Source organism: Sander vitreus, chromosome 4 (assembly GCF_031162955.1).
Source record: "Sander vitreus isolate 19-12246 chromosome 4, sanVit1, whole genome shotgun sequence".
Taxonomy (NCBI): domain Eukaryota; kingdom Metazoa; phylum Chordata; class Actinopteri; order Perciformes; family Percidae; genus Sander; species Sander vitreus.
In genome coordinates, this window is record NC_135858.1 from 24,439,418 (window position 1) to 24,449,907 (window position 10,490).

The window sequence follows — 10,490 nt, forward strand, 5'->3', positions numbered from 1 at the left end:
CATCGAATCGACGGCGTACCCCCGCAGACCCCTCTGCGTTGCCACGAACCCCCCTCCGAGCCCTCCGCCGTAGCTCGACGCGCACCTCCAAAAAAAATTTACTTTGTGTCGAGGCGACGCAGACCATAAGGACTGCGATTGGTCAACTCGTCCTGTGTGTCGGTGTTTCAAGCAGCCTGTGGGGAGTAGCAACATGCTAGTTCACTGACATAAGCTTTGCAAATAAACTCAGACATATTTTGGTTACAATGACGGGGTTATCTGTTTGTAAAGTGTCTATATGTTAGTTACGTTTTGAAATTAGCACTTCGCCAGCAAGCAGTACTTTGAGGGCAGTTGTGCTAAAGTTTGCTTGCTAACGTAACATAAACTGGAGTTGACGCAGAAGCATAAAACAAAAACCTGACAGACACATATTACTCATTACTCATTACTCTATTATTAATACAGGGACTAACAACAAATTAAACAGAGTTATTCATGTTTTTTTAAGCTGTTGAAGGTCTGTTCATAGGGCTGGGTAGCGTTACCATACCGATTTTACAAAACAAACAAAAAGAAATTACAACATTACGGCAGACATCTTTTATCTTGTTTTTAGCTCCTACTACTCGTTACTGTGCGTAACGTAGAGTTGTTCCTGCGTGTCTCTACGACGTGTGACGTGAGACAGCCAATCACAAACAGTATTAGATCTTGGTAGAAGCATGCTGCATGCTTATTGGCTCACTGACGCCGATGAGATTTACTCCGTAGGTATTGAAATGGGGTATTGAATGAAAAGGCCTTTTTCCCCCTGAGCAAGACCCTTAACCCCTAGGCATGCAACCTCTGATATATATAGCAATTGTAAGTCGCTTTGGATAAAAGCATCAGCTAAATTACATGTATTGTATTATACAAAATTCTCATTAGAAAATAAGTTACCTGTGATTTATATAGTTTGATTTGGGTTTAAAGAAATCAAATGTTATTTTAACACTAGTAGACAAAGGTCCTACAGCTGAAACATGAGGCACTACAGTACCAGCGCAGTAAAGAGGGTATTGATTAACCTCAGCTGTCTGTTAGACAGAGACACAGCTCACTCCAGACTGATTGCTCAACACAATGGGCCTGTTTTGACCTGGATCCAGCCTGAGTGCTCCAATCACAACCGGGCCCCTCTAAGTACGTGTGTTTTTACCTGGCAGTAACGTGTAAGTAGTAACCGCAGTAACCACTTCCCTGCTCCATATGCAAATAAGCACGTACATCATTTCCTTTTACTAACTCCGTGGAGATAGGTCTGGCAATGTGAGACTAATAAATAACAATTATTTTTATTTAATACCAGCACAAAACGGGGCTAAGGTAATACAATCCAAAAAGTAACTCTGAATAGAAAGAATCCTGACTATACTGTACTTTTTCTATCAGTACAATCTCAGTCTCCCCCTTTCTGGATATTTATCGTCATACTCTGGCTTGCATGCTTCCATTTTAACATCCACTGAGCACGAGACAAACAAGTGACAGAATATAAATGTTTACAGTTAAGATTTTCTTGTAAACATAACCTGTCCAGATCCATGCTTTATTTTATTTTCCACGCAAACATGTCACAGAGAGAAAGTCATGTTCCCACCACAAACATTCCAGGGAATTCCAAGCAAACCAGATTCCTGTTAACTATCAGACAAGATGCTGCAAATCAACCCCAGTAACACCGGGAGGAGGGGGAAAAACAAATGAAATCATATACACCCTCACTGTGTTAGTGTGTTTTTAAACTCTGTTAAACCCAGCTCCCGGCCAGCCAAGTCACCTTATCGGCTTACAAAATGACTGTTGGGACAAAAGATGGAGGACTAATGTGATGAGAGATGCAGAGAGACAGACATGGAGGGAGGAGGGGGAGAAGCAAGAGGCCGACCAATTGTTTTTAGAACACTTTCAACTACATAAATGGCTTCAAATGACCTATAGCTGAAAGCAAAAAGAGCCTACTGGGGATATTGATCTCTCTCTCTCTCTCTCTCTCTCCACACGCATTTGGTCTCCATCAATATTTAACCTACAATTCATGATTACAACTGTTCCATTTAACCAAACAAGGACTGCTCACTGAATTACTCAAACCAAATTTTACCTCACTAAAGTATTATTAAACTGCTTTGTGGGCCACAAAGCAGAGCAAGAGATGGCGGTACCACTGGCACAGACCAGTGTTGTTGTCGCACACACAAATTCCTCAGCACACTATCACTGTTTTTGAACGCTTTCCTGATAGTGGGTTCTGTGCAGATGTGCTTACACATATTGCCACACAGATTGACCCCCGCTTGAGCCAAATCCCTTAGGGACAACACTGCCTTTCCTTTCCTGTAAATGATATTTGGTGACTAATATCAGCCATTTCTTAGGAGTTTCCTCATGACTTCCCCTTCTACATCCTGGTCCACATTATCCTGAAACAAGAAATTACATATAAATTTCTAGAAATCTGAGGGCATCAGCATGCCCTAACTTACTGCAATGGTAGGATAGGGAACGCTGTGTCGAATGACATCTGTAAAAACTATTGAGGAGTCCCTGTTGATGTCCTAACCTTGTGGTAGTCACGCTAAGTGGCAACAGGGAGCCATTTGAAACTACAAATGATGCAAGTCTCATAATAATTGCCTTCGGTCAAGGACACTTTGTAAATCTCCCATTGTGTCCCACTCATCCCTGAAGATGTCTTCCCAAAGAAAAGCTGATTAAAAAAAAGGTATATTGTAAAGACATTAAGCTAACGGGAAGGAAGGAGACTGCAGGTGATTTACAGCCTTGTCTGACGTAAGATGGCAGTACACACATTTTGCATCCGATGAAAGGTAGCTAAGTTAACCACTATGGTAAGCCAGTCAGATGCAGGGGGAAGATGTGGTTTCAGACCACAGAGGAACAGTAATTGAAGACTACATGCCAGAAGCAATCTAAGTGACAATCTAAGCCTCATATTCTGTGTGACACATTAGTTGACCTATATGTGATTGGGGTCATTGGGTTTGAAATGATGGCTGTTGAAATACAACTTCTGCTTTTTAGTCTCATTACCTCTCAGTCACATAGAGATGACAGAGGCAGCAACCAGAGCAAAGCAAAACTTCCTCTTCAGGCTCACTTAACCCTTTTTGTCAATCCCAACACACGGAGAAAACATTCCAGAAATGCCACGCTGTCAAATAATGTATGGTAATGGCATATGGTAAACATAACCACACTACTTCTTTACTACAAGATCAAGCAAGCACAGTACAAACTGTTTCATCCCGAGGGTAAATTGGTTGCACACATTACAACTACATTATGTAGTATTAGTATTACAGGGTTTCTGCAGGTGTCACCAAGTCAAATGTAAGACTTTTTAAGGCCATTATGAATTAAATTTAAGAACTATATCACACCAAAACGTCAGATGTCAGAGCCCGGAAACATCATTTAAAACAAATTCCCCATTTTATGTCTGTGACACAATCCGAAAGAGACTCGCCCCAATGACACGAAAGCTGATTGGCTGCAATACAAGTTGCATGTTGGTCTCATTTGTAGTCGTAGTACAGCAAATTCTATTTTGGACTAGCGAAAGACACCACGGAATCAAAAAATAAAAACATTCTAAAGCGCTGCGGGAGTATTACAATAGGCATCAGCGTTACATGGACGTAGGAAAATAAAGACCTGTCTAAAATTATTTAAGACCTAGAGCACAACACTTCAGCGAACTTCAGACTTTTGGCCTAAAATTTAGACTTTTTAACCCTGGTGGTATTAGGTTGTTTAATGCAATGTGGCAGAGCTGTCATGTACTGTCCTTGACCTGTATGCCAGGTCTTCACCCTGTACAATGTACAGTGCAGTGGGGCAAAAAAGTATTTAGTCAGCCACCAATTGTGCAAGTTCTCCCACTTAAAAAGATGAGAGAGGCCTGTAATTTCACCATAGGTACACTTCAACTATGGGAGACAAAATGAGAAAGAAAAATCCAGAAAATCACATTGTAGGATTTTTAATGAATTTATTTGCAAATTATGGTGGAAAATAAGTATTTGGTCAATAACAAAAGTTCATCTCAATACTTTTTTATATACCCTTTGTTGGCAATGACAGAGGTCAAATGTTTTCTGGAAGTCTTCACAAGGTTTTCACACACTGTTGCTGGTATTTTGGCCCATTCCTCCATGCAGATCTCCTCTAGAGCAGTGATGTTTTGGGGCTGTTGCTGGGCAACACGGACTTTCAACTCTCTCCCAAAGATTTTCTATGGGGTTGAGATCTGGAGACTGGCTAGGCCACTCCAGGACCTTGAAATGCTTCTTACGAAGCCACTCCTTCGTTGTCCAGGCGTTGTGTTTGGGATCATTGTCATGCTGAAAGACCCAGCCACGTTTCATCTTCAATGCCCTTGCTGATGGAAGGAGGTTTTCACTCAAAATCTCACAATACATGGCCCCATTCATTCTTTCCTTTACACGGATCACTCCTCCTGGTCCCTTTGCAGAAAAGCATCCCCAAAGCATGATGTTTCCACCCCCATGCTTCACAGTAGGTATGGTGTTCTTTGGATGCAACTCAGCATTCTTTCCCCTCCAAACACAACGACTTGAGTTTTTACCAAAAAGTTCTATTTTGGTTTCATCTGACCATATGACATTCTCCGAATCCTCTTCTGGATCATCCAAATGCTCTCTAGCAAACTCCAGACGGGCCTGGACATGTACTGGCTTAAGCAGGGGGACACGTCTGGCACTGCAGGATTTGAGTCCCTGGCGGCGTAGTGTGTTACTGATGGTAGCCTTTGTTACTTTGGTCCCAGCTCTCTGCAGGTCATTCACTAGGTCCCCCCATGTGGTTCTGGGATTTTTGCTCACTGTTCTTGTGATCATTTTGACCCCACGGTGTGAGATCTTGCGTGGAGCCCCAGAATGAGGGAGATTAATAGTGGTCTTGTATGTCTTCCATTTTCTTATAATTTCTCCCACAGTTGATTTCTTCATACCAAGCTACTTACCTATTGCAGATTCAGTCTTCCCAGCCTGGTGCCGGTCTACAATTTTGTTTCTGGTGTCCTTTGACAGCTCGCTGGTCTTGGCCATAGTGGAGTTTGGAGTGTGACTGTTTGAGGTTGTGGACAGGTGTCTTTTATACTGATAACAAGTTCAAACAGGTGCCATTAATACAGGTAACGAGTGGAGGACAGAGGAGCCTCTTAAAGAAGAAGTTACAGGTCTATGAGAGCCAGAAATCTTGCTTGTTTGTAGGTGACCAAATACTTATTTTCCCGAGGAATTTGCAAATAAATTCATTAAAAATCCTACAATGTGATTTTCTGGATTTCTTTTTCTCATTTTGTCTCTCATAGTTGAAGTGTACCTATGATGAAAATTACAGGCCTCTCATCTTTTTAAGTGGGAGAACTTAAACACAATTGGTGGCTGACTAAATACTTTTTTGCCCGACTGTATGTGCTTGTAAGTTGACTGTACGTCCACATATCAAATGCAGCAAACAAAGCAACATGGATGATGAATCAACATGAAGACATTCACAAATACAGCCGCTAGCCACTGCAGCTCCAACACTTTATCTTTTGTGTTCAGTCCCCTGTGTTTCTGGCTGCCTGAAGACCACAGATAAGACAGAGTTGTCTCAGGCTTTAGCTCCTGACCTCTTACGTCAGGACAGCACTGGAAATGTCTTCTCTCCTGATAATGAAGTATTCACACACAAAAAGCTTTTCCAGGCAATCAGCTTTCCCCTGCTCTAGGGCAGTAAACTTTTTAAAGGTAGGATTGTTAAACTAAGCCTGAATCACAACACTTTTGATTTATTTTTAGTCATGCATGTGCGCGGTTGCTTTGAAAAAACAATAAAGAGCTTGTGTTTTCTCTCACATGGTTATTAATATGCAGGCTGTAGCTCTTAAATTCTTTAGATTCCTGCTTGACAGAGGACTCTAAGTCATTCTTCTGTGCACGTTTCAGGCACTCTGACGTATGTGCAATGATCAAATATCACCCAGTCAGGTCGTCATGCACTATAAGTACTGCAAGCAGCCAAACGGTAGTTGACATACCATGATACTCTCTATTTACATTAAATATTTATATATAATGGTATATTTTAAAATAACTGTGGATTATGGGGTTTTTATGTCACCCAAATGTAATTTACAAGCTCCTACTTGACTTTTTTTTTCCAGAATAAGGTCAGAATTAAAAAGGAGTGGCACATGGAAGCTTGCTTACAATGAGATTTTCAGCCAACGCACAATAGACAGAGATAACAAGAGATTACCTGTTCCTGCTGTTGTTATGGCGCCCAACAGCACTCTCCCTCTCACACCTAGGTAATGAATAACTGCAGAGTAAACCAAGCTCCATCCAGAGCAGCATAATGTTATTAAACCTATCAATCACTCAGGCATTAGCTTGTACAATTAGTGATCTGTGTCTCTCATATTTCATGCCCGTGCAAATCCCTGGAGCAAGCCATCTAATAATATTCAGCATACAGGTTTGAATTTGTAGTGCCATATTTTGACATTCTGAACTGCGTCATGAGTTAGACCAACACATAATAAAGCACAACTAGTCCTTAAATGACACAGAGTAAGAAGACACAAAATATCTGCCTGTGATAACAATAGACTTCATGTATTGCCCAGCTGACTTTAAAGGGATGCAATCTTTATTTTGGCAATACATCGTCTTTAATAAGTTACAACTGTTGGGCCTGTATCCAAAAGCTGTTTTCCACTTGAATTGTTTTAATGTCCTCTTCCGGTGAAGCACTTTGCAACTTCTGCTTTTAAAATTGCTACACAAATTATGTTTTCTCCACCCTTTCTACTTATTAACAAGATGATCCCTCATTGTGTGTTTTGGGTGGGCTTGTGTTGCACAAGCACACCATTTTACTTTAGTAAGACACTTTACATCTGCCATTGTTTTCTACGCTGGTTTATGTTCAAAGTTAGTGTTTGCTTTTAAGATGTTTTTGGATTGATTGATCTTGTTCATATAAGTTGCTTACAATCTCCTCTCCAAGACCCCAGATGATAAATGAGCTCATACGAGTCCAAGCTAACATTTAGACAGTAATAAGTAAATATTAATGTACTGCGACCATTAAATCAATCAAAACAAGCATGTGACTGTATTGTGGCTACACACTACTTTTAGTATAAGATGAGGTTTTGGTTGAAGCTGGTGGATTTATTCAGCATAGAGGCTAAACTTGAATACAGGCCCCTGAAAAATATTGAAATGTTAGCCTGGTGGGTGCTAGAGGGGACATTGGATGTTGGCAATGACTCACTGAAAGTACCATGAGTGGCTGGTTAGTGGGTGTAAAAAAACTCGACTGAGCTAGAGTGGAAATGGAAAATAGTTTGTGAAACTTTAGATAAGTTAGAGGTTAAAAACAAAAAAACTAAAAAAACACTGCCAACATAGTGTATAATGACATTTAATGTATAGCAGCAATGACATTAAGTCCCAATTGGAGTATTACACTAATTTCATACGAGATTAAAACCGTAGACCGTATAAAAACGATCAAAACACAACGCAGCTGCGGTACGTTAAGGTCACTGAACTTCATGTAACGTTAGGCTATCAGACTCAGAGAAGGGTTTATTGCCACAGAAATTTGCACGTAGGCTACTGTACAGGTCACGTATACAACGTCAGATAGCCTACTACAAAGTTATGTGAGAAATATAATCACAAAATTAACGTAACGTTACATTAGTTTATTGCGAAATGCCGTAGTAAACATTGTCACGTCTGTAGTAATCAACTCCAGCGTAGAACTTAACACATGTGATGTTGGGTCATGCGTTATAATAGGCTGTGTTTTTTATTTTTTTTTTTATTTTTTTTTATCTATATCTTTTTACCTAATGGTATATTTGAGTAGAGGACATGTTCTTACCCTGCAGTCAGATGGTCTGCCGCCACTCTCCGTGACTCCGGTGTGCTTTCTGACCGGGGACAGCGAGGGATCCTCAGCTGAAACAACCAAAGAGACTGCGCTTCACTGTCAAGATAGTTCACATCCCTCTGGAACGTTCACCTCTGCCGCTACCCCGGAAATCATCTCGGACTGGCGTAAACACACATACAAAAACACGCTGTAAATGTGAGGCGGTGCGATGAAAATCTAAACTCATCTCTCAGGATATCCTGTGGTTTAAGTGTGAAAAGCTACCAAGCGCGAAACAATGATTAGCATTGTTTTGAGCACATTTATATATTAACTGACAGGTAATTGAATTGAGATACTTTGCAGAAAGGGTCCCATCCCTGCATCCGGGGCTTATTCCTGTCAAAGACGATTGTAATTGGTTTTTAGAAATTTAGAAACAAGCCACAGCATTATAAAAGCTTATTGTGGTCAATTTTTTTTTCTTCTTTTCTATTCCACTTGACTTAATGTCATAAATAGGTTTGACCACATTTGGTGGTCAATTTGGATTAATGTTTCCAACCTGATATAGGCTATGCAGCCCATATCTCACTTGCTATCTTTGTTTTAACTGTAAGTCTATTCTGCACAGAGAGCAACAACAAACCGGAATCAAATTTCTACACATACTTGGCCATTAAAACTGATTCTGACTTTTAAGCACAGTTCCACGGGCTGACTCTGAGAGAACAGTGAATAATAGGCCTAATTGATTTACTGACCTGCGTGATGCCTGCCCCAGTGTGTCAAATATAGGTGTTTATCAGAGTAGTGACAATTTAAGTACCATTATAAGGTATTGGTACTTGAGTAGCCTATTTCATGGGGATTTTTTGTTTTGTTTTACTTTTTACTGCTTTAGTGTTAACGCTACATTAGGTGGCTGCCAACGGTTAGCCTTATTAAGGGTGCTGTAGGTAGGATTGTGAAGATCCAGGCTTTAGCCAAAGAATTTGAACACCAACACCTTCTCAGTCCCTCCCCCCCTTTCTGCTAAAGCCCAAACGGTCTCCTAAGCCCTAAGTTTATTTGTAAATGTGAACCATCTCCCTCAAAGCCAGAGGAAATAGGCCTAAGTCTCAAACTTGTGATGTCATCAAGTATCTAGACAATGAATGGGAGACTGATTTTGTGGACCCACAGAACGTTTGTTTTCTTTTATTATAGCTAAATTAATTTTATTATATTGTAGTGTTCTCTGTTCTGAAACAGAAAATGCTAACCTGACATGCCAGATGGTTTAATATACCCTTTTTTCACCCAGAATAGCATGCAGTTTAAACATGGGTAAATACCCTGAAAATAGCCGGTAGGTTTTATTTTCCATTGCCAGTAGATGAGTACGCCTGTCTGTTTTTTTTTTTTCTTCTGGTGTGTCAGAAGACACTGCACAAAACTGCAAACTCTGCTGTACATTCACTGGATATCTTTGCTGATAAACTTAAACTCTCTTCCACTCAGACCGACTGTTCTGCATTCACCACCACTCTCTCACTTGCTCCAGGGCCGAAGATTAGCGTGTCCACCCGGGTGTCTTGTTGCCATCACGGCCGATAAATACCCGCTTCTACTGCAGAGTTATTTGTCCTGGGAGTGAATGTTGATTCTAAGCTTTCCCACTGCAGACAAAAGCCTGATGTAAGTGGGTGTAAGTGGGTTTGTTGGCCAGTGGGAAAGAGGTAGCCTATTACACAGAACCATCTGAGAAGCCGTCATTAAAAACTATTTGGAAAAGGGCAAGTATGGCAGATAATTAGACGAACCATCTGTCCATCAAACTCTTGCCAAAGCCAGTTGGGAGAAGATACATCTTCTGCATTGAAAAAGCCTTCAGTGCTGTTCTTTACTCTTCTTTCAATAAAGAAATACTCTTGCCTAGGACAAAATGATCTCCAAAGGCTACCCCAGAAGATTATTTAAAGGTTAGAGGGCTCTTTGGGGCACCGTTGTCCATCTTGTCACTTGAAGCCTGACACGATGGATTTTCATATGATGTCATGGTCCTGCAATTCCTGCGTGATCTTGTGATATTGTGAAAATGCAGCTGCAGTACAAGGTTAAGAAAAGGTACCCATTAACTCACAACATTTCCCTGAGTGCTTTCAGTGTCACCTATAACATCTTTTAATTGTCTATAGAGCAGTTCATGACTTTATGCTTGATGACATTACAAATTTGAGTTTTCACACTCTCGTTTTGGGATTTGGGAGAGAGTTGTTCATGTATAGGCTACTAATATTTTTGGACTTAAACCATAAGAATGTATGAATTTTGAAAATAGGCGTAGTTCCCCTTTAACCTCTGTCTGGTTTCAGCCAGCTAACAGTTTACATTAGCTAGCTAACTTTCATCCTTCATCCATTGGTTTATGTGCCTGTACTTTTATAGCACTTCGCAATGCTATCAGTAATTAACAGCATTATGATCCTAAAACAAAACAGCAGCAGAGGCAGTACTTTATAGTGACGAGGGGAAAAAAGCAGGAGCTTCACTCA